Source organism: Pogona vitticeps, chromosome 1 (genome assembly GCF_051106095.1).
Source record: "Pogona vitticeps strain Pit_001003342236 chromosome 1, PviZW2.1, whole genome shotgun sequence".
Classification (NCBI taxonomy): Eukaryota; Metazoa; Chordata; class Lepidosauria; order Squamata; family Agamidae; genus Pogona; species Pogona vitticeps.
Window position 1 is genome coordinate 221,459,321 of NC_135783.1, and position 26,148 is coordinate 221,485,468.

The window sequence follows — 26,148 nt, forward strand, 5'->3', positions numbered from 1 at the left end:
ATCCAATTTGGTGGCCCTGTCCCTCCTCTTTCATAACAATTTGTCATGCTTCACTTCCATTTCTCTTCATAGCTTCCTTGGGTCCTTTTGGGGAGAAAGACAAGGTTAAAATATTTTAAATATTACATGATAAATTCATAATTTTTTCTGCACCCCTCCACAGCATCTGTCTTTTTGCTTTTGCCATGGGTTACACTGAGGCAATGAATGGGATTCCTAATAAATACAGTGGCGCCCCGCATAGTGATGATAATCCGTGCAGCAAAAATCGTCGCTATATGGATTTGTCGCTATGTGAAAAAAAAGCCCATAGGAATGCATAAAAACCCGTGTAATGCGTTCCTATGGGCAAAAAACTCACCTTAATGTGAAAATCCTCCATACAGCCACCATTTTTGCTGCCTGGTAAGCGAGGAATCCGGGCAAAAACACAGCAGATGGCCATTTTATTTACCTATGTGAAAATCGGTAAGCGAAACAGCTTACTGATCATCGCAAAGTGATATTTTACCATTTAAAACATCGCAATGCAATCGCAAAAACGATCACAAAAAGTCATCGCTATGCAGATTTGTCGTTAACCGAAGCGCTCATTAAGCGAGGCACCACTGTACAAATACTGTATAGAAATCTCCTGTGCACATTTCCTGAGATAAAAGATCATTTAATTTAGTAGGATATATGTCTGAGTACACCATTCAAATAGTCTTATCTGTCAGTATGCCCTATCAATATACAACCCTAATGCATTATTTTAGTAGGGCAGAGATAAGCATCTGGGGAAAATTTCATGTATCAGCCTCAGTCCACACTCCTCCTCCAGACCAAAAAATAAAAGAGCCAAAAATGTGACTCCACATATAGCCCATATCACCAGTTTTATCGAAGCTATGGACCTACTGGTAGCGGTGAGGGAGAGAAACCAAATCCGGTAGCTAAGGACAGCTAATGATTCAAATGGGTGTCAAATGGTCCACGTGGCATGCCTGGACACCGTATAGCTTGACTAAATGGACATTATTACACTATAAATTAATTGGATAGATGGAGATCTTGTTTCATACAATAGTCTGCTTTACTTATCTTCTGTTGTATAACAGTGGAGATCAAGATCTTCATTCTTCTACTTCCCATAAGATATGGAATACCTCTTCATCTGTAAGGCTACTAGCATGATACTTAGTCAATATTAAAATAAACCCTCTGTTACATAAGCCTGAATATATCTATGCATTAGGGTGTGTCTGGCTGGCATAATGGGGTAAGCTAAGAGGAGGGATTACTAGTCATTTAGGGTAAGCAAATAAGAACATGCTTCAGAATCAAAGAAATCTATCCCTTATCAATCGGTTAAGCCCTTCTCTCCGATACCTTTCCAAAAACAACCAGTTTATGGTCAAATTAATCTCTTAAATTGCAAACTGCTAATAAGGATATTCTGTTTCAGTTCCAAGAGTCAACAGTGGTGTTTCACTCATCTTTACCGACCTACTCCCATGTTATACTGCTCTGGCAGCTTCTATCTTACTGCTTTCTATCTTTTCTAGCCTGTCTGCTTCGTCTCCATCAGGTCACACTGAAGGTCTTGGAAAGTTTAGAGATTTATCAAATTAGAACCTTGAGTCACTAGACTTTGTTGCCCCATTACAACTGAAGAACTTAAACCAATGGTGAGCAATGACTCAGTGTTGGATCCCCCCCAGGGGCTGCATCGTGACACCACTGTCACGGTAAGCAGTAAAAGGGCATTTTTGCTTGACAGCATACATTTCATTTCTAAGCGAAATTGTACTTCTGGGAGGCTTTAAAGAGCATAATGCTGTTTTTAAACAGGGCACATCCTCTGTTTTTTTATGTGTGTGTTTTGGGTTTTCCCCCCCCTTCAACTGCCACGGTTCTGAAATTCATCAGTGAGAGAATAAATTTGTTTGGGAGACAAGCTATGTGGCAATGCACACAGCCCTTTACCCTCGGGTTATCCATCCTTAAATTAAACTATTCTCAACTTTCATATTGATATTGATACAGTATAGGATTTCTGCCCATGAGCTCCCTTCCTACTATTCACAGCTGCCTGACGAGTCATTGTCTCCTCAGTTATTCCTCCTCCTGGTGTTTCATAGGTCAGGAACTTGCCCTCATAAGGCTTACCTGATTCCACCTCCCTTAATTTGTGCAAAGCTAAACGAAAACACACCATTTCTCAGTGGCCTTCAGTTTAACTTTTCTTCTTTACCATGGAAGAAAACAATCCTAAGCATCTACAGTTACATTTCTGCACATACGCTTCCTTTATTACCCATCTTTCCCCTGTCTTTTCCCCCTTCCCAACCTGCTGTCATCTCTCTCCTTCCTTTGTACTTTAGATTGCAAACTTGCCTTCATGCTGATCGTAAGCAAAAATTTTATTGCAGTCAAAAACGGGCAAAAAAATTACAGTGTGTTTCAATAACATTATGTCAGCACATACAGTCTACCTTGTTATCCAATTAGCAAAGAACAATGGCAGGCACCAGCAGCAGCTGCACAAAATGTGGCCATTTTAGCAGCAATATGGGAATCATGCTCAGAAAAAAGGGAAAAATATACAATGTGTCCCATCTATTTTTTTAAACAAATCAGGTAATTAAAACATTTGACTATGATAAAAGAAACAGTATAATAAAATCTGCCTGGCAATTTTCTCTTCCCTTCATTCACAAGTACACATATCTTTTTGGTATGGAACCCCTGATACTTCCTCTCCAAAAGCATAGAAAGTACAGTATGATATAAAACTAAATTTAAGCTTGTATTGTCAAATGAAATGCCATGAAGAATAATCACGAGTCAGGAGCATGAGGTAGAATCTGAAGCTCCTGTTCACCCTATTCAGGCATTAGTGTTCAGGTTAAATTCACCACAGGTGAAAGAGCAAACTCTCTGCAGGTTTGTTACATTCCTGCATGTAGAGGGCAAGAAGTCTGAAGAGGATGGGCCCTCCATGCTCATTGGGGCTCTCCATGTAAGTCAGTACGTAGAAAATCAGAAATAGATAGTGCAGGTCATCTTCTGCAGACTTTTCTTCCACATGTATGGCAGTACAGGGGACAGAGTTAGAGTATGATCTTTTGCCCATGTTATGTGTCACCAGGTTGCATTCAATCCATGGTGATGCTAATTAAGATTGCCGAGGTAATGTGAGATATTTAAGGAGTGGTTTTACCAGTGGTACACCCAGTGAGTTTAACATGGCGAAAGGGCTGATTGATACCCTGGTTCTGTCACTCTATTCATGACATCGAAGTTTAACCTATTTAGCCTGAAGAGGGCTACAGTGTTACAGTTTGAATTTGTAACATCTCTCCTCCTTAGGGAATGGGTTGAGATTTCTAATCCTTCCTTTATAAGGAGCGGAAGAGGATTCAGATAACATTTGGGCTTTTTATTTTCCATGCCTGATTCTCTGGTGGGATTTAACAGGATTTTCTGGATGTGTGAGGTTCTGGGTTTCTGTTTCCAGGTTTTCACCCCCTTCGTTATCTCACCAACCGGGCCAGATTTGCTCTTGATTTTGCCACCATAAATCAGGACTTACTGTCACTGGAGCCCTGCCATCCTCCCCTGAAATCCTAAGGCTCCATGTCTGTATGTACTTCTCTCCGAAGATTTTAAGCAGATACGTATACTTGACATTGCAAAGTCCTGCCTTTGTACCTGTCAAATGAAGCTGATTGAGTTATTTTAAAACTTTTTTTGGGGAGCATCCAGTGCCCTGACAGCTGGTGAAATGCTCTTAGGTGGTGACTCCTAGCTGTTAAAATGTGAAATATCTTCCCCCTCCTCTTCTCCTGAGTCTTCAAGATTATGCAAGTCTTTCCACAGTGGTGTGATCTTATATATACTTGCATGAAGGCAATGTACTGCCTTTATCAGATGAGCTTGTAGTGAGAATGTGATTGAGGAATTTTAAACCTTGGCCTTTTAGTCCAATGAACCAAGAAAAATATATTTTTTCCTCAATATGTTTTCCTCCCCATGACCTCCCATTAATGTGACTTCAGTTGTTATATCCTGTTATGACACTTGTAATTGTATACAGCAATCTAAACTCGAGAAGCCTGGCAAGACCCCAGTAGCTTCTATAACTCCTTCACACTGTACCCAGTAGCATTTAAATTGACAATGGTATGCCAAGCACTGAAATGCAAGTGCTAAGAGCACTTTTCCTCATAGACTAATAGCTGCAATTGATTTTATGAATCATTAGTTAAGATACAGTAGTTGTACCTATTTCTGAATTCATGGTATATGATGTTTATGGGTTTTCATCAAGGAAATAGAATTGCAACACCATGACTGACAGACAAATGTTTTTGAGTCTTACAAGAGTGAGTTAATTGCACTGATTCAGTGCTGTGATTCATTTCTTTGTAATAACAAAAGAAAAGGGATCCAGTCCAATAAAAGATCAAGTTAAAGCAAGTACGTTTAAGTACATGCAGCCCAATGCTGTATTCTGGCTGTTACTCTTGAGATGTAATATCCACTGAACGGATTTCCCTCTCTTCCTCTCTTTTCTCTTCCAGCCAGCATGCGTGTTTCCATATGAACAGCAATGCATCAGTGGAGGTGACTGAGTTTTTACGCCTACAAAACACTTCAAACACTTGCTAATAATTGATATTCACATCAGACTTTTGAGGCTGGTACAAAAGAAGAAAAAAAGAGAGACCAAAAAAAATTGACACACCTTCTCTCCCTACCAAAAATCATTTACTGTATTTTAAGGAATAATAATTTCACAAATCCAGGGTTTGCTGAGGCAAATGCCAGGAAGATTTGATGTACAGATCACACAGTGCAGTGCAGAGAGAAAAGTTAACCCCGTGGACCACTTTGTGAAACAGCAAGAAAGGGGGGTGGGATTTTTTTAAAAAAGAGAAATCTTCAAGATTTGCAAATTCTCCCCTAATTAGTTGTTGTTGTTATTTTCAATACATATAGAAGGCAGCAGAAGTGACAGATTCATCTATTGAAGTGCAGAGAATTTAGAGCCCTTCATTGTTAAGTGTCTGACTTTAAATACTTTATGCATCTTTTTTTGTGATGCTGAATTAGGACTGACACTTTTTCCTCCTGATAGGCTCCTTGTCTTTTAACATTCACAAGAATGAGGAAACAATCCTTTTTGTACGGGGAGTAGCTGTGGCTGCTGAATTTGATGGTTGTTTGAGAATTTTATTTCATTCTCTCTCTCTCTCTCTCTCTCTCTCTCTCTCTCTGATGTTATTACATTATATGCTATCAAGTCACATCCAACTTGTATCAACTTGGGAGTTTCAACATATGTTTGATTTTTAAGGAGTGGCTTTACTAGTGACACCCCTAATGAATTTCTGGTCCATAAAACAATAAAAATGCCTCTGGAGGAGGCATTGGATTCATCTGAGGTGCAGAGAGAAACCCTGAGTCACATGAATTGACAGTTTAACCAACAGGATCTCAACACTGGATCCTTAGAAGATGAACCAGCACAGGGAATTGCAGCCAGTGGTCACTTAAGGGCAAAAAATGGCTGTTACAAAGATCATAATAAGCGTGGTGGTATTATGTCCTCAGTACATGATAATGATTTGATATCTATTAAAACATGAAATGATATCATTGAAGGAAACATGACATGTTATATCTCTCTTGGTTCTAATCCAGTGCCTGATATCAGCAATGGGCTGGATGAGGGCAATCAAACGGAAACTTAATTCAGACAAGATTGGGGGTGCTCCTGGTCAATCAGAAAGCAGATGAGGGGATAGGGATACAACCTGTGCTGCATGGGTTTACACTCCCCCTGAAAATTCAGGGTCACAGCTTGGGCATATTCCTGGATTTTATTTATTCATTTGTCTGCCCATCTGGCTGCCAAGACCACACTGGGCGGTTTACACGTTAAACAAATATAACATCAATAGCAATTTAAAACAATAAACATAATAATTATAAAATCGAAATTAAACACGTAACACGAACAAATTTAACTGAAAATTATTAAAATGGGATGGAAGCAAGGCGGCACGACTGATAATATAAACATTAAAACAACCACTGTTTTAGGATGTTATAGGATCTGCAAGGGCCTGTCTAAAAATCCATGTTTTTAGCGATCGTTTAAAAGTTCCCAGTGAAGGGGCCAGGCGGATTTTGGACAGGAGGTTGTTCCAGGGTTGGAGAGCGACTACCAAGAAGGCCCAGTTTCTAGTCTTCTCTTTATGGGCCTCTCTCAGGGTCAATACTCACAACTGCCTGGACTTGGATGATCTTACAGGATGGACAGATCCTCATTGGGAGTAGCCGTTCTGCCAGGTATTGAAATCCCAACCATTTAGGGCTTTGTACGTTAGCACCATCACCTTGAAGCTGGCATGGAAACGAACAGGTAACCAGTGCAGGGTGCCCAAAGTAAGGGAAATATTATGGTACTGTATTTCTTTACACCATTCAATAATCTGGCCGCCATATTTTGGATCCGCTGAAGTTTCTGTAGTAGCCTTATAGGATGCCCAGGTTTCAACGGTGGCTAGGAGTGCGTTTGCACAATTAAAACTGGTGCACCAGTGATGTTGCCATTTCTTGAGATGTCTGATTTGACTACAATGACACACGCCTCAGATACGTCTTGCTTGGGTTACTGTAACATGCTCAGTGTGGGGCTGCCTTTGTAGACTGGAAACTTCAGCTGGTTCAAAATGCAAGAGCCAGACTACTAACTGGGGTCAGGTATAGGGAGCATATAACAGCCCTGCTACAACAACTGCAGTGGCTACCAGTCCACTTCCGGGACCAGTTCAAAGTGCTGGTCATTACCTATAAAGCTCTATTTGGCTTGAGTCCAGGCTATCTGAAGGACCATATCTCCCCATGTGAGGCTTGTCAGTGTTTAATAATGTCAGAGCAGACTCTTCCTTTGGTCCCATTGCCAGCACAGGCATGACTGATGCAGACACGAGAGAGGGCCTTCTCTGGGGCAGCTCTCAGGTCATGGAATGCTGTCGCCCGGGGATCTGGATGGCCGCTTCCCTTCTGTCTCTTCCATCGACAGCTGAAGACCCATTTTTAAAGTCAGACTTTTAGCAATCATGATTGAGTCCCTGAGTGTCATTTTTAAGATAGTTTTTAATGTTTACCTGCTGTTAATTATTCAGTTGTATTTTAATTAGTATATAATTTGCTTTTTTTAATGTTTAGCTTATTATGTTTTTAATTCTATTTCTTTTAATATTGTGATCAGCCTTGGGTCCCCTTTTTGGGAGAAAGGTGGCTAATAAACAAAACAAACAAATAAATATCTACAAGGATTTATAATATCGACCAGACCAGTGAAGAGAATAAACCATAGAAGACTTAGCCATTTTGGTTGAGGAGGAGCTGGGATGCAGTGGTGAACGGATTCAGTCTCATCTTCTAACTCCCTAGGGGTAAAGTTTACTATTGGATGTACAGTAATCATCATGATAGTTGTTTCAATACTGCTACCCCCACTAATTCCTAGTATTGTAACATAGACATATGGTAGCAGCTAGAACAACTATTGGAGCAGTTCGGCTTGAGGCTTGCACGTGCTCTGATCATATTGTGAGGCAATTTTAATGTCAGGATTGTCAAAAGGTGCCAAGCAATGTGGTATCTTGGAAGTTAGCTCCCTAGATTTAAATTTTTGGAAATCCGAAGATTAAAAGATGAATAATTATAGTTTAATTTTATTTCAGATAATATATATGCTTGATCTGCAGATGATAGGATCGTGTAATCTTAACACAGTATACACTTTAACTTATTTTTTTTCTGAATATTTGGGTAGTGCTATCAACTACATCTGCATCTTGAGAGGGAAAGTTCGTTTATTCTCTGAGGTAACAGTTAACATTAGGGAAGATACTGGTCATCGGTCTGTAATGGTGAAGCTAGCAGTGGAGTCAGATATAAGGCCAGCTTTGCACTCAGCTACATGGCTAGGGAAGAAGCTAGAATTTCATCAAGAAAGGACATTAAAATGGGGCTAAATGTGAGCAAGCAAAATGCTTTTCAGAATTCAGCTATGGTTAGGGCACTTGAATAAAGGCTGCCAAATGCAGGAAGAAATTAATGGACTCTGTCTCTAATTCAGCATGAAGATCTGAAAACACAACAGTGTGACAGCAACATGATAAAACCCGCCTCCTAACAGTTTTATTTGTATTTTAGTAATATTAATTTGTTTTCAAGTAAAGTTTTACCCATTTTAAGGTATTTAACACACATTCTTAATATGTTCTAATTTTTATTGTGCCAATTTTAGCCATTGTATTTCCATTTTTATGCGAGTTTGATTGAGTGCAATTGTTTTATTTTACTGTGGTCTATGGTAAAGTATTTGGATGTAGAGGCAGACAATGGGAACTCAGTTCCCCACTATGCATCTCAGAAAAGCCAGTCTGGGTGACCTTGAGCAAGTTGCACAATCCCAGGATGTTCCCAGAAGGGAACAGTAAACCAGTTCTACCTAGAAAATCCTGAAATAATGGGTAGCCATAAGCCAGAATTATCTTGATGGCACACTTTTATTATTATTCAAAAACACCAGGCGTAGTCAATCAAAATTATAAAAACATTGACTGGTATTATATAAGAGATATAAATTTTAACCAAAAACCTAAATATCTGTTAAATATTAGCATGGCATGTATGCTGTTCTTAATATTGCCATTTATTATTTTAAAGCTCTGATGGTGTGATTTCTGAGATCTGCAGCTGCTTATAGTGCTTATAGAACAATTTTTTATATTGTTCCCAAACCCCTGATAACTATGGGGACCACTAAAGTGTGTTTCGTCCAGAGGTGAGATGTTTTGATTGCCAGATCTCTGTATTTTCTTAGTTTTCCTATTCTTTATTTTCAACTCTGGCATCCCCTGGAATTACAATGTCAAGGATCCAGACCATTTTTTGTTCTATTACTACTATGTCTGGTGTGTTATGTTCAAGGTGTCTATCAGTTTGGATCCAGAAATCCCACAACATCTTGACATCGTCATTTTCTGACACCTTTTCTACCTGATGATCTTTTGCCCAATTCTTTAACTTTTGTGTGCAGAATGTTATTTGGTTCTAGTATTCAAAAGTATTTATAATGTTCATTACTTGATAGTGGTTTTATAATACTGCCATTTTTAAAATCTATTCCATCTAGTTTTTGGATCTTGCCATGGTGTATAGACAGAGCTGCACATTTGTCAATTCCAAATTTCATTTGGATATCTTCACTAAATATTTGCACTGTGTTTAGCAGTGATTCTATCTCTGTGGAACTTTTTGCATATAATTTTAGGTTATCCATATATAACAGATAATTCATTTTTTTTCCTGCTTGTTCTGAAATATAATAGTCCAATCCAGTTTTATTTAAAATTATTAACATGGGCATTAGTGAGATATTAAATAGCAGTGGTGACAAAGAATCCCTTGAAAATATTCCTCTTTTGATGCTAAGTTCCTCCATTTCTTCACCATAGGTCATTAGGACAGTTTTCCATTTTTCTATTTTTTTTTCTTGAGTTACTTCTGAAAAATTTTACTAATCCCCCAAATTTTTAGGCAGGTGTTAATCCAGCTGTGTGGCAATGAGTAAAATGCCTTTTTATAGTCTGTTCAGGCCATGTTAAGATTTTCTTTTTCATCTTTCTGCATTCTTTAGTATCATCCTGAAATAACGGGTTGCCAAAAGTCAGAATTGACCTCAGCACACTATGGTGGTGGTGGTGGTGGTGATGATTGGATGAGTGCCATAATACTCAATAAACAGTAGTGACTTTCTGTCACTGAGTGAGGATTTGAACCCAGATCTCCTGAGACTCTATTCACTATACTACACTAGTTTCCCATACATACACATATATACACTAAAATTAATATATTTCTTAAGAGATTCCTTGGGATTGAGATTAAAACAGAATCAGAACTGGAAGAAAGCAATTGATCCATCTGTAATATTGAGGTGTTAACACTTATCCAAGGTGATGCCCAATGTCTCCTCTAATTTTCAGCCCTGCTGGGTGGGGCTTCACCTCTCTCTCATACAGCCTCGCCCTTGCATCTGTGCAGGACACCACCCCCACGCACCGGGTTCCATTGTGACCTGAACCGTACGTGATCGCTGCACGGAGAAGGAAGAGAACTGCACGGAGGGAAGGAGAGCCGCGTATATACATGTGTGCACACAGCTTAGCGGGAACCTTGGTGGTGCCATGGCCTTTGGAGATCCAGTTTTGAAGTCCCCACTGAGCTAGGATATTCGAAAGTTGATCTTGGGCCAGTCATACCCTCTTGGTCTGACCTGTCTGACAGGTCTGCTGTGAAGGAGGAGATGAGCCATGTATGCTACCTAGAGCTCCTTAAAAGAAAGATAAAATAGAAATGTAACCAACAAATAATAAGCAGATAGACAACAGTGTAGGAGCAACTATGCAGTCTAGGGGAAGCAGAGTTCTGGTGAAAGGGAAATGTTGAATTTGGACAGGGAAGCATGGTCCATGTGGCCTGGCACATACATGCTGAGGTAAGGCTGCTTTTTTGCACCACTGCAGCTGAAGTTAGCCCTCCATTTATCTTAGTGAGTTTCACAATTTTCAAAATGTCCCCTAAAAAACTATATCAATTTCTAGTGGTGTGTTCTTAATTTTAAATTCAAGGCAGCTAGTGATTTTTGCTGTTTAAAACTGTATTGATACCTCGTATCCTGTGTCTTGTGTCTTCTGAGCTATAGTAGTATAAAAATAGATACCGTCTTCTGAGCTGTACTACTATAAAAATAGCAGACCTTATTTCAGGCTGCCATCCCTGTTCTCCCCAATGCTTTCCTTATTCACTGCCCTTCCCTTTAAGTCTGATCTCTTCTCAAATATTTATTAACTTATTTATTGAATTTTATACAGCCTATCCAGCAATCCAAGTTGGTGCACAAAAAGTGCTGCCATATATCAATATTACGAAGCACAACTGTAAAACACTATAATAAAACCAGTATACTACTGTGCCCGTTTAAAAAATAGAGGCAGAAAAAAAATCGGCCTTCCCCTTGTCACTGACTACTGAAAGTAATTTTAAGCCAAATTGCCTTTTCATTTTATCTGAAATAGCTCAAATCAAGTTAATAGAAAATATTATCTGTTTTATATTTTTGTTTATGTACGTTTTTAATTCCCCAGTTCTTCCATATTTTGTAGGGCAGAGCTGAGTGTATTTACTTGATTTTGTGCTTGTTTTTAATTAGTGCTGAAAAGGGCATAAAATGTTGAAAAGTGCTTGTAAGCCTAGGTATATCACTGTGCTGTTCCTTTCAGTGCTATTTTCTTCCTCATCATTCTCTCATTGTGAAGATGCAGTGGGGGATTTGGTTCTCTTCTGTTTAATGGCCACATGGGCACAGCAATAAAAGGCTTCTAATTGTAGTTCTTTTGAAGTGCCTTTAGGTGGCATGTCTCAAAGAAACTGCCTTGAGAAGGCTTTCCTTCCTCAGTTTACTCATTTCACAGTGGTACCTCGACTTATGAACTTAATGCGTATTGGGATTAAGTTTGTATGTCGAAAAGTTCATGAGTCGAGTCAGACTTTCCCATTGGAATGCATTGAAAACCATTTAATCCGTATCTGCTGTTTTCCGTTCGTATGTCGAGGCGCTGTTCTTAAGTCGAAGCATTAGTTCCCATAGGAACTAATGCAAAGCTGGTTAATCCATACTCTACCACTAGGGGGATAAATTTTTTATTTTTTTTCTTCTATTGACCTGAGGTGAACTTAGGTCAAAAAAGGGCAGGAAAGGTTTCTCTCTCTCTTTTTTTGGTTCATAAGTCGAGTCTCCATTCGCAGGTCGAAGCAACTTTTTGCAAACTGAGCCATCCGTAATTTGAATCGTTCGCAAGTAGGGACGTTCATAAGTCGAGGTACCACTGTATCTTGCCACCTATAGAGCTGGTTAAACTGTAAAAAATAATAAAATCAGCCAAGTGTGTGTGTCTGTGCACACACATTCTTTCCTGGTCCTCCTTTATGAGGGGAAAGGGCTTCGCCAAGGCACCACTTTGTGTGTTCGCCAAGGCACCACTTTGTGTGTGTGTGTGTGTGTGTGTGTGTGTGTGTGTGTGTGTGTGTAGTCTTTCCTTCTGCATTGGTTCAATGCAATCACATGCTTTGAACTGATGATAAAAGATCTGACTTTGGAAAAGTAGAAGGGTCTGTGATGGGGAGACAAAACTATGATTGAGACTGTGGGACTATGGGCTGATTCCTATTTCCTGTTGCATCATGTGATGAGAAGAAGACAAATACAAATCAACCCACCCAAAACCTGTAGAATTTCCTGTATTTTTTTCCTGTAGAGTCAGGGCTCTCGTTCTCTATTCCACCATGTCAGGTCTTACAAAATATTTAATCCCAGACTTAGCCATTAGCCAGAAAATAAAACAGTTGAAGCGAGGTTACTTCCTGCTTGATGATTGCCACAAAAGATAAGGCACCACAGATTTTCTGTTTCCTCCCTTGGCTCCTTGAAAAAAAAATCTGTTCCAACTCTCAAATTGTTTGTGAGTAAACAAAATGGCAGAAGGTGAAAGGTGTCTGGGTAAGCTGAACCACCTTGATCAATGGCACCAACAAGTATATGTTGTTGTGACCTTGCTTACTTTTACAAGCCTGTTAACAGTGTACCTTTTCATTCTGCCAATGTCAGTCCTCCTTGATTTTTCCTTTGCGTGTTTGTCATGCTTTTAAACTGTAGGGCTTAGGACAAGACACCCGTCTTCTTTTGACTGAAGTGTGATACCAGTTTTATGTACTGGTTAGAGTGTCAGACCGAGATCAAGGAGACTAAAATCTTCAAAGGCTTGTGCATCCACAGAGTGCACTGGGTGAACTTGGGCTAGATACTCCCTCTCAGGCTACCCTACCTCACAGAGTTCTTAAGAAGATAAAGAAAGGAGGAGAAGGAACAATATATACAGTTCTATGTTTCTGGAGATCAAAACAGGATATAACCAACTGTGTAATTAATGTAGGCTCTGTAGAACTAAGTCAGTCATAATGTCACCATTGCAGTAAGAATATGAATATTTAAGTTGTAATTTTTTTTCTTGTGACAGTTTGTGATATGCCTCTTTTCAGTTTGCAGTAGCAATAAAAATAATGAAATAAGAAGAAACAGAGGTTGTGAATGATGAATCAAAAATTATTCCTAGTTTTGACAAATACTTTTGTCCGTTAGAGCCATGACATATGCCTGTTCACCCTCTTCAGTCACCATCACCACCATTATCTAGATAATGTAAAGGTTTTGTGGCATATTTTGTTGTTTGCGGGCTTCATTCTCAAAAATAAATGTACCTGCCAGTATCAGATCTTCCACTCTGTTACTCACCTTAGTGATAAACTAAGCATTTATGTTGAAGCCATTTTATTTGAAGAGTTCCCAGCTATTACCAAAGTACCTGATATCTACTTGAGTTGTATCCTTGCAGTCATTTATTGGATCTAAGCCAAAGAACTTAGAAAAGGAAATAGCTTGCAATGTTGAATACAAGTAGGAATAAAGAAAGGATCTGCAGCTTTGAGTTTTATGCGCAGTTGGTTTATAGACTTAGCTTTTGAATCATAAGTCCTTTTTTCCCTGAGAGCTTTTGGAACATTGCAAACCCATTGGAGTGCCATCTGAGCTTCTAGGCTGCCTTGGTACATTACCGTACTGTAGGTAGATGAAGGTGGTTGGGGCTACCTCTAGCACTGTTTGTATGAAGGTCAGTTCAAGATATTATAATAAATCTGTACTCTCCCCTTCACCACAACTTTTGCAATCTTTCTTGTTCCTCAGACTTTTCTCCCCAAGTGCCAGTGTTAAAATTTAAGCTTATAAAACGGACTAAGACTCTCTCCTACAGCTTGTCCAACTTGTAAATGATCTGTCTTATTGCATGGAATACATGGAAGATGTAGATCAGAAGGAGGAGGTTGTTAAAAAGGGAAACTCACTGCCGCTGGATGATGTTACTGGCAGGGGGAGATATTTGGTACTTAAATATTTTCTCCCATGGCTTTCATGGTTTCCACGTTAGTAAACAGATTACTCACAAATTGAACAAACTGTGGGAGAGAAGGGAGAAGGTTTTAATAAAAACAACAACAACAACATTCCACCACCAGTTGTGTTGGTTGCAGAGTTTTGAATTTTTGGTTAAATTCCTCTAACTATATAGCAGAAGTGCAAGTTATTCACAGAGCAGAATAGTGACAGATTCCCCTGAGTAGTCCCCCGCTCTTTTCCCCCATCAACTAGCACTTACAGTCTCAATAACTTACTCTGAGACTTTAGTAGAAGAAACAAAATTTTTTCCTTACTTACAGATCAACAACAAACTGATAGGCATGACTGCTTTTAGCAACAAACTCCAACAAACTCTAGAAAAGGAAGAGAACAAAGCAGGTGTGTATCTCTTTGAATTCAGAGGCAGGGAATGATTGGTTAGTGCTGGATAGATTGACAGTTCCCCGAGCCCGGAAAGATCCCTCCCAGCCATACCTTTTCCAGGCAGCATGCGAGGTTCTAGAAACTCCACCAATATTGTCTTTCTTCCACAAGTGTAACTTTTGCAAGTGGATTGCAGCCATTGACTTTTTATCACATAGAAATCAGACAAATGAAATAAATGGAAGCACATGGAAACTGAAGCAACTTATGGCAGTAACTTGTTATAGGGATGAGGGAAATAAGCAGCCACATCCAACTGAGTTTATGGAGATCTCAGTGGAGTACAGTATCCCTGTCTTTAATAGGGTAATCCTGCAAAAGCTGAATAAGAAGTTTGAGCCTGTGAGCATCCTCCCAGATAGGTTACTTTAAAAAATTGTATTTGTCAGAGTGGCTGAACTTTAAGCACAGTTAACAGTGTTTATATAAAATTACAGTCTATCTTGGTCAAAAACATTCTGCTGTTAAATGGAATTCAAATCTGGTGTTTGTGAGTTTAGGAAACAGCCAATTTATTGGAACAGTTGTGTTTTTATCATTACTACTGTCTTTCTCTTAATTATTCCAAGAGAACATTTTAAAAAGTGACATATTTCTCTCATTTTTAATCATCAAATATCATAGAAACACCATATCACATAAAACACTAAACCTTGGTTGATATCTGTCATGTGGGTAATGAAGATTACTTTCCTTCACTCTTCAACATATTGATTCTTTGCCCACTTAACAATCCCACCCCTTTCACTAAGTGACTTTTAAAATACTGTATCTGCTTATAGCCTTCACAACAAAATGGCCGTCTGATTCTTTTTAAATGTGAAAAATTATCCATCAAGCTGCCAATTACCTCACTGTATATAGCATATAAAATGCCTAGTAAAAACTGCTATTTATATTGGGCTTTAAGCCATTGACTCTTTCAGATTGTAAAGGTATTTCTACTATTCAGAAATAAATATTCTAAGCAAATTGCAAATTAATTTCCATATTTACTTTGGTTTATGATTTTAGTTTTTATTCTTGTCCTTGGCAAGTTGTGCACACCGGAGAAAATACTTCTTGCAGTAATTCCCTCAGAAATGATCATGTCTAAGCTGTTCGCCAACACTGGCCATTTTCTGAATAATGAGGGAGCACTATGACTCTGTTTCCTACATGTCTGGAAGATAGTATAGGGAGATTTAAAAGGGAGATCTTAAACTAACAGTTGTGGTTTCATGAAAGGATACTTAAGCTTGCTGTTGCAGCTATGCATTATAAAACTGCTTTGGGTCTGTTCTCTTTAAGCAGTAGTTCCAACTTTGGGTCCCCAGACATTCTTGGATTGCAGCTCCCAAAAATCCTAGCCAGCAGAGCTAATGGTGAAAGCTTGGTGAGTTTTAGACTAAGAACATCTGGAGACACAAGGCTGGGAAGCATTGCCATTAAGGGTAATACACATCTATCTGATCTGTACCATTGAGCTAAGGGTTCATTTGAGCAAGTTTACCTTTAGAAGAGTGAAAAAATGTCCCTACACATAAATGTGAGATTGGTCTTTGATGATGCTGGCTGTCTATGCGCAGGGAATTTTTTGGTTTCATTTTGCTATGCAGAAGAGAATATTCAGTCTTGTGAGTTTCTGCCTGCTCTCAGAAATGTTACAGTGATATTTAAAGATGGCTTTCATTTTGCCTTTTCCCTAGGCTAACTGTAACCAACTATGTTGTTGTCTCTTTTTTGTTCCTTATAGCAGTGGTCCCAAACCTTTTCCCAACTGTGGACTGGTTGGGGGGGGGGAGTGGCATGCTCACAGTGCATTCATGGGAGGGGGTGCTTGGGGGCAGGAGATCTGTATCCACAGCCTGGTCCTGCCCAGGCCGTGGACCGTTCCTGGGTCGTGCACCAGGGGTTGGGGACCCCTGCTTTATAGGACATGGTCTCCAGGCCCCACACAGGAGGGTCCTCATGAGAGAGGTATAATTTTGTTTAGCTCATTTCATTTCATCTTCCTTTCCCTGCAGCTAAGGTAAAGAAGCAGATAACAATCTTTGAGTTAAATGTTGGACCTGTGTAACTCATGGGAGAGGTCTGTAGGTTATCCAATTTCAATTCACTTTCTAAGGCATAATTAAACCATGTGGTTAGAACTCAGCATTATTGGATCCTCTTGACCAGTGGTTCTTAACCTTTGGTTACTCAGGTGTTTTTGAACTGCAACTCCCAGAAACCCCAGCCAGCACAACTGATGGTGAAGGCTTCTGGGAGTTGCAGTCCAAAAACATCTGAGTAACAAAGGTTAAAAACCAGTGCTCTTGACTGTCGTGTTCCAAAGGTGGTGATTTGTCCCAAGGCTGGCAAAACATAGGCTGGCTAGGATGTATTGGTAAACCAGGTCAGGAGACCTAGAGTCTGAATCCAAAACAGTCCAAGTCAAGCCAGTCCAAGAGTCATGTAAACAAACAGGGGAAGTCCAAGAGCATAGTCATGGAGCCCAAAAGACCACACATGGCAAAACCTCAGCAGCCAGGTCAGGGTACGAAGCAACCTGAGCCATTGACCAGATGTGACCTTGGCTTCCATGACTTGAGCATCTTGAGACCCACTCTGTTTTCAGATGTAGGCATTTGACCAGCTTCTGTGAGAATTTACCTGCAGGATTGGTCCAGTGGTTTCCTAAGGAAGATAAGCTTTCCCTCAACAAGTCCCCTTGCTCCTGAGGAGTCCCCTTTTTTCTGAGGAGACTTTCCTTGCAGCTGAGTACATTTCTTCTTGTAGCTTCTCTCTGGGGCTTGTGTCTTCAACATACAATGCTTGCATGACGTGGGAGAGGTCCAGCCTCTTCTGACTCAGCCTCAGAAGCTCCCATCACCTGGGGATTCAGTCCCCCCCCCCCCCCCCCGTTCATGCCATTTGGGGATTTGACCCATTGGACCACAAAGAGTCCCATGTTTAGTGGATCAAGCAATAGTAACCTATATTGGGAGACCTTCTGACTCATCCTCACTGGACTGTGTTACTGGTGATGGCATGACATTGGCAGTTGCTCAAAATCTGTTTGAGGATCATTCAGGCTCAGCCAGCCATGCTCCATCCTGTCACTTTGCTCTATTAATTTGAGCCTTGATATCTCCTCCTTCTTCATATACCACCCATATAATTTGCAACAAAAGATTAATAATGAATACAGAGGAATGCATAACAGAATCGTGCATAGTATCGTCATGAACTGCCTATCAATTTGGATTGTTAAAAAGGTACTCCTGTTTGTTGTTTCTTGGCTTTGTTGGTTTTTTGCATACATGCTACTTGAAAACTGGTTCTTAGCCCCAACTCCACTCTTGCACACTTCTTGAAACTCAGCTTTGATGACTAAGTGGTTGACCTAGTTTGGTTTGGAGTCTCTCTTGTTCATGTTTGTGAACCCCTGCTGTGCATGAACATGACACATAACCACCAGACAATCTGCTGGTAGGCCATGAACCTTTCTCACATGCTTTGAACATGAAAATGAGACAATGAGCAGTTTCCCCCAGCAATTTCTGCAAAGATGCAAAACTATGATCTTTTTTCCTTTGAGGATCAAAGGGCATACACACATCAAGCTGCGAAGGACAAACGGATGGATCAGAAAGGTGCAGATAAAACAAATCCAGGCAGCATGGCAGCAGCTATTGTACTTTGCTGGAAAAATTATTCTGGTAACAAGAAAACATTCATCAAGACCAGCAGAAAGTATCTTGCTGTGGCACAGGTTGTTGGGAGGATACTTCTTATTTTCATGTTTGAGAGTGAGACAAAGAAATTAACATCACTAATAAAAGTCCTTTCTAGCTTTCAGTAGAATGACCGGCATATGGTTGCTACCGGGCTGAACAGTGGTCAGCCAGATGGGGGCAGGCCTTATGTAGCCTTGCTCTTATTTCTTTTTTCACAGGACTCCTGCCTTGTGAGACTTAGCTCTCAAAATCTCATGCCAGCTGAAATTCTTGCATAGCACATCATCCCTTCCATTTCCCCTATGTTTGGCCACCCTCCTAATTAGTACAGCACAGAGGAAGATGCTGTTTCCTGTCCTGTTTCTTACAAACTTCTTTTCCCCCATAAGCTTAGATGAGGGGGCTTCTCCCACTGATCACAGTGTTGTCTATAATTCATGACCTTGGGTTAGGGTGGGTAGACCTAGCTGTTTTAGGCAAGCCTTCAGCTGGAATCTAAATGTATGCCCTGAACAGATACATGTCTAGTGCGACTTATGTAGGCTTTTTATTTTTACGGGCCATGCATATTATTAGGGGATAATGCATGTGAAAGATTTCTGAAAATCATTTGCGATTTTTAAAAACACCATTCGTTTTAACACTTCTTAATGTGTTTCCTTCTTGAAAATGCAAATTGTAGCAAATAAAAACACCTCAACAAAACCAGTGTTCCATGAAATGGAGTATTAACTTAAAAAAAACCCCAAACAAACACACACACTCTTGGTAACAAATGTAATTCCAAAATGTATCTTCAAATAATGTTGAAGGCCTGATTTAAATAGAAAAATGCCTTCAAGCTCCAAATCAAGAATGTTCTGCCATAACCCAGACTGATGATACAGGGAGGAAATAAAAATTATCATTTTGCAGCTATAGGCAAAATAATTTTAACATTGTTGGGTTTTTTAAAGGTATATAAAGCACAATGTCATGTCCTTTAAAGCTGAATGTGTGTCACTATGGGTTTGTCACAGAAGTCAGTATTAAAAGCAAAATCCTTAACCTCCACATACCCTTGGTCATAGCACATGAGAAAAACACGCATCACCTTTGTGGATAGTTATTGAAGCTGTGTTGCTGGTTTGTAATTTCAACATACCTCTGTTAATCAGGTCCTACTTTTAATGTCTAAGGGTACACTCGTCAAAAGACATATGGACATATGGATTGGGCTACACATATATATGGTCTATGAATTATCTGGTGGAATAGCCTGCCTATGGAATGGCACTGAGGAAATCTTTGGCTTCTTTCATAACACAATTGATTATTTCCTTTTGGCGAAAAGGGCTGAGGGCTTCTCCCCGCCTGGACTTTTGCACGAAAGGCTGAGCAAAATAGAACAGTTACACGATTGATGTGACAACAAGGATTTGGCTTGATAAGAGCTACAGGCCACACTGCGTGTATCAGGAAAAAGGGATGATTTACATTCTGAGAATAAAAAAAAAGGTGGTGCAGTGCATTCCCCCTCCCCACCTACGTGCCATCTATCAATACAGAACTGGGTTTTAGACGTGAAGGAAAAGAAATGCAGGAAAAATAGGGCCATCACTGGAACAAAAAACAACAGTTGCTTAACAGAGGAGGACTGGAACTCACACTCATCCACATTCACATGCTTTTCAGTTCACTGATTCTCGTGTAATTTTTACTTTTGCAGATTTTCACTACTTAAATCCTTTGGGCCTTAGTTTCCCCAGATTCTGAGAGAATCTTCAGGTTTTTTAATGGGTTTGATTAGTAGTTCCCATTCTTCGATAACTCAGGTATTTTGGGACTGCGATCCCCAGAAGTCTTTACCACTAGCTGTGCTAGCTGAGGTTTCTTTCTGCAGTCCAAGAACACCTGAGTTATCGAAGGTTGGGAACCACTGGGTTAGATTAATCTTTCTAGAAAATTCTACACTTTCTTTACTGTCTTATTTTATTTATTCCTCTCTCACACAGACACCAGTGACTTCATTACATTGTTTTACATTTTCTCCTACTCATTTACCTGTCTAGATTCTCCTGGAGCAGTGTTCTTGCACATTCCCCTGAGTCTTCAGGAACCTATTCCTTGAAATAGGTACTGTGTTTTTCGGTCTATAAGATGCCCCCCTTTCTAACCCAAAATTAAGAAAACTTAGCTTTAAGTATTCAGCCTTTGGGGTCAGAATGCTCGGACATTACGAGTCCCTGATAAATCTGAGCACTGCCTAAAGGCTCCACCTCCAAACAGGGGTGTTCCAAATGGTTTGTACATCATCAGCTGACATCAGTTACATAAGGCTTGTGATTGAAGGAAGCTAAGTCTCCTGACTGTAGGAAACTAAGCCTCGTGATTGAAGGAAGCCTGTTTGCAGGGGCAAGGTATGGTGCCGTTTTGTTCTCTCCTCAGCTTGCTTATGTGCACAAGACAACTATTTTGTATGGGTAAAGTCTTTAACTTCATCTGATATTGGGTAAAGTATATAACTTCATCTGATATTTTAACCTAGATTGTTCTGTTTTACACTTTTCATTTCATAATTGTGTTGTGTTAGAAATTGATTAATTTTCCTTTGATATATTTTTATATGATGTCTTCTAGACATGGGACCTTTGCATATATATCTTTGGGATTATGAATAAAAAGTGTGACACCAGAAGTGCTTTAGAGGTCCATTCCCTTCCTCCAGAACCAGCATGGTTCACTCACTGGGTTTTGTGTGGTGCTTGCATCCATTGTCGGTAACATCATGCCAATTGTGGAAGTAGGCTAGCCAGTGCTTCCCCGCCTCCTTGTGCTGCTGACCACTCTGGCGAGGAGGTGGGGTGATGAATCTCCCCGTTCAGCTGTTGGGTAGTCAGCACCAAAGGGAGGCAGAGAATTGCCAGCCAAAAAGTTACTTCCACGATTGTCACAATGTTATTGATGAAGGCTGCGCTCGCCACATGAAGCCCAGTGAGTGGACTAGTTCGCTTGTTGTCTCTGACACATTTTTGGTATCACCTGACAGGATGAAGTTCCAAGTAGTGTAGTCCTGGAACAAGCTGGAATTATTAGCATGTATACATTACTGAAACAGTGAAGTCTACGTTGGTGTGGGCACATCGTGAGAATGTCTGATGCTCAGAATTCAAAAGATCTCCTGTTTGGAGAATTAGTGCAAGGAAAGCTGCGATACAAGGACATCTGCAAGCGAGATCTGAAGGCCTTAGGAATGTACCTCAACAGATGGGAAATCTTGACATCTGAGTGTTCAAGCTGGATGCAGGCAGAACAGCATGGTCTCTCCCAATTTGAAGAGATACTTGTTCAGCAGGCTGCGGCAAAGAGGCAGTCTCGAAACCAGCAAAATCAGGGAGCTGGGCAGGGGACAGATTGTATTTGTCTTCAATGTGTAAGGGATTGTCACTCTCAAATTGGCCTCCTCAGCCACACTAGATGCTGTTCCGAGACCTCTATTCAGAGCAAATTGCCATAGTCTCTTGAGACTGAAGGACTGGTTCTGGGAGAACCAAAGGGCTTGACCACCTGTGGGAGACAAATATGAATATTCCATTTCTGATGTCTTCATTTCATGGATCATCTTCCCTGTTTATCTGTTGTGATTAAAATAACTCTTCAAATTAATTGTACCTGTGAATAGCCTCGGATCATCTCTGGTTACACCTTTCACTCTTTGGGGCAAATAAAGGGCCTCATTGTCAACCTCCTCTCTTAGCTATGGTAGACTTTACCCATACAATATAGAACAGAAAATGGTAGAGCTCTATAAGCAGTTTTGAAGCATTCCAGATTTCTTCTTAGCGACAGATGAACCAGCGGTTCACAGGAGATGGATATTCTAGCCTGGATCCACTTGGAACAGTACTTTTACACAATTCAGAGCTGAGGTGTCCTCTGCTTAGCAGAGGAGGTGGGGTAGGAAATGGCAGAACTTTCCACCATTCTTCTAGGTGTTATTAGATGTTTTGGGCCTCTCTTATGAGTCCAGGAGCCTGTGGTTCCATGTCAGTAGGTTTCTTTGCTCCGCCGTCATTGAATAGGATTTCAGCCTCTAAAGACTGATGTATACCACAACATACAAAGTAGATAGGTTTTGTTTTCTTTTATCTGCATTGAATACAATAATTATATGTTGTCCAGTCAGTTATGGAGACCCTTTCCAACATTTTCTAGGTATGGAATACTCAGAAATAGTTCACTATTCTCCTGGAACTGTAGGGGTGTTTGGGACTGTGTAGCTCACCAAAGTCTTCATAAATTGGCTTTACTCTTGGGAGGCGCAGTGGGGAATCAACTCCCAATCCCTTGGTCCACAGCCTGGTGCCCTGAGTCACTGAGTTATCCATACTTTTTTATTTACAAGGTAAGTATGTGAAAACCTTTGAGTCTTGAATTTTGTTTGCAAATATGCTGTAAATTGGATCGCCTCATCCTCATTGCCTTTAACACTACACATTCACATGCCCTCTTCCTTTGTTTCTCTTGTTGTTGATATTATTTTTAGCTGTTGCTGCGTTTATATCCAGTCTTTCTTGGAAGAACTCAAGGCAGCATACATGCCTGTCTTCCTCAGAACAGATTTGGGAAGTAGGTCGTGCTGGTTGTGGTTGACACCAAGTTTACTTAATCGGTTTCATGGCTTGGTTAGGACTTGAACCTGAATCTACTAAATCCCAGTCCTTGCTCAAGTGATGGGAAATCTGACGTTTCTGGGGAAAGGAAAATACAAAGATAGCAAATTATTCCTTCTTGTTAATGATGCACATTTTATTTCTAAAATTAACTCAGTTCTGTCAGTTTTGCCATTCTGGATAGCATCCCACTGAAACCAGTGAAATTTAGGAGTATGTGGCTGTGTAAGTCTGCCTGTTCGTGATGTTCAGGTTTTCTGGGATGTCTTCATTCATTTTCCAACTGTCAGTTCTTATGTCATGTTCCTTAAAAGGGTTAAAACGGATGTTGTTTTAATAATGGCTTCTTGCTATAAATCTCTAGAGGGTGCCAGGCAGTGAACAGAGTTCCATTTGTAAAGGATTGTCAGAATCTGAGAAGTGTGAATTTGCCCATCCAGCATGTTGGGTAATGATCCTCTTTAAGACTCAGAAGAATTCCCATATGCAATATCTGGATGGAGGGAGCTGTACAGGAAGAAGGCATAGATCCAGCCAATGTTGGTCCCCATGGAGGAGAAGAGGTGTAACCCCAAGGACAAATGCCACTGACAGCATGTCTCCACGTCTTTGAGGAAGATTGCGTTTGGCATGCTCCTAGGGAATCTCACTGTGCCAAGCTCAGCTAGTTAGTCATTGCATGGTCAAAACTTTTGCTCTGCGGTGCAGTATAATTTTTTGAAAGTGGCGCTGACTTTTAAATTTTTTGCCTCCGTCTCCCCAGAGTGCATAATTTGTCAAGCAAGTACTGTTCTCTAGAAAACAGCAGGTCATAGTGGAAATGCTGACAACTCTTAGCAGCTGTCAGTTATTAGAGGGCCTGAACAAAGTAGCAGCAGCAGCAAAAAGAAAGTTTAACATGGTGCTTCTTTTCTTTTCTGTTTCGTCAGATAAATCTTAAGTTAACAAAAGTTCCTATGTTTTAAAGCAGTATTCTTTCAGTTAGATGATATGTGATTTCTTCCTCTCCTACATTAAGTTTGCATGTTTAGGTAAAGCAGTTCCCAGGCATTGTGACCATCAAAGATTGTCACTGGACGTCCAATATGATCAAGAAACAAGGGGCTATTGTTAATAATAACCTCTGTAGATGAAACTCAAGAAGTAAAGGCAGAATTTACTACATGCTGCAGCTTCTATTCAGGGAGATAATGCTTGAGGAGAGCAAAGATAGCATAATATGTCCTTGAAAAGCTTAAGCCCAATGTTGTGCTTATGAATGATGGGTGGTAGAAGCAGAAATTCAGTGAACTGTACTTTGGAGCAGAACTTAAAATTTGTTGAAGTGCTTTGCTGAAGATAACAGCAGTATTCAGCTTCTTCCCCTCCTTTTTTTTTTTTTAATGATTTTCTCAGATGGCAACTAGAGTTATATGCTCATTTGGGAGTAAAAAGCATCAGACTTGGCGTAGTGGACTTTTTGAGAAAACATACCCTGTTTCCCTGAAAATAAGACCTAACCTGAAAATAAGCCCTAGTATAATTTTTCAGGATGCTTGTAATATAACCCCTACCCCAAAAATAAACCCTAGTTAAATGAAACCCTGCCCTCCACTATTGTGCAGCATTGCGCAACAACCAGAATATGACATGACTATAAAATAAAACATCCCCTGAAAATAAGCCCTAATGTGTTTTTTGGAGCAAAAATTAATATAAGACTCTGTCTTATTTTGGGGGGGAACATGGTACATAGAATAGACCTAAATATATCAGCACAAAATTTGTTATTTGTAATAATAATAATAATAATAATAATAATAATAATAATAATAATAATAATAATAATAATAATAATAATAATAATAATAATAATAATAATAAAACCACTGGAAGCCTACAGAAGCTTTCTTAGTAGTAAGCTCAGCTGAACAAGGTAGGTCTTCTGCCTTGTGAATAAAGACGATATTGGGCTGAAGAAGTCATCAAAATGCTGAAAATATACTTGCAGAACTACAGACATCCATAATAGTTTCACTAATGAAACAATGAAGGTATCAGTAGTTGACTTTAAACTGTACCTAAGAGCAGTCCATCCGTCAAGCTGCTAGAGTAAACATTTTATGGATGGAGAAATTCAGATAGATCAAATAAGAGACTTTTTAAAAAAACATACGAAACATCAAATAGCTTGAAGAGCAAACTGGTGATTCCATATAATCTGCCAAAGAAAGAAAGGAACTAGTGAAAGGTGAATTCTATACATTTTTAAAGTATGTAGTGACCTGGCTGAACTACAGAAGCCTTTGAGGTGGTGTTCTAGATACAGAACTTCAGTCACTCGCCTCCCCTTGTCAGCCGTCCTGCCTCTCCACTTATTATCGTTTTTGCTCACTGTTTGATCCTGAAGAAAAGGAGGAGCACAAAGCAGAATGTGACATTAACCTTTCCTCTGGGGGATGTGTATTCTGCCCTCTTTGATGGAGCTCCGTGTTGCGTCCCCTTTTTATATCATTGTTTCAGAATAACTTCAGGCAGGTCTAGAGTCTTCAGAGGTCTCCATGGATAGGTAGAACCCTGAACAAGTGTACATCAGTGCCTTCAGATACTGAAAAGAAAGCAAATCGTACACTTCAGTTCCTTCATGGGAGTGGCAGAATTTGTAATCTAACATACCTGGAAAATGCCAGATTGAAGACTGCTGTCCTAAAGCCCAGATCTAACAACCCCTTCATTTAAGCTTTGTTATCAATCTATGTCTGCCTTCCCTTTTCCTCACCCTCATATCCAGCAGTTCTCACCCTTCAAACAATGTGGTCTGTTTCCCTGGTTGAGAAAAAAAAATGATCTTTTTATTTAAGGGACACAAATGTGGTATGATACTGAAGTACAGCAGTGAATGGCTAAAAAAATCAGTCAGCAAATCAAGGATGGAATATTCTTAAACAGCAAGGACTGGCTTGTAAAAGTTGAGTACTGTAGTATTTCTTCAAATCCTTCCACCTTGCTTTTCCATCTGAACTTCTAAACTCTCTCTGATTCCCCCTCATCCATAAAGGCTTCTGTCTGTGGAGTTAATTTGAGTATCCTTTCTTTGTCTCACATACATCTATATACAGATCTCACATCCTGTGCTTGCCTCAGACTACTTCTATGGAGCAGTGGTAGTTTCATGCCGTAGCAAAGACATTCTAAACAAAAGGCCCACCCTCCCCGTTGCCCCCATGATCAGCTCTCCTCCTCCTGGCTGTGGCTCAGAGTCTTTCTGTGCTGTCGGTGTTGGTTACAA

The 26,148-nt window shown here is 40.0% G+C and overlaps 1 protein-coding gene across 5 annotated transcripts in view; it reads left to right on the forward strand.

Annotated features, from left to right (window-relative positions):
- Nucleotides 1-26,148, forward strand: part of LRP1B (LDL receptor related protein 1B) — a 1,166,776-nt gene that overhangs the window by 126,432 nt on the left and 1,014,196 nt on the right. The window lies entirely within an intron of this gene.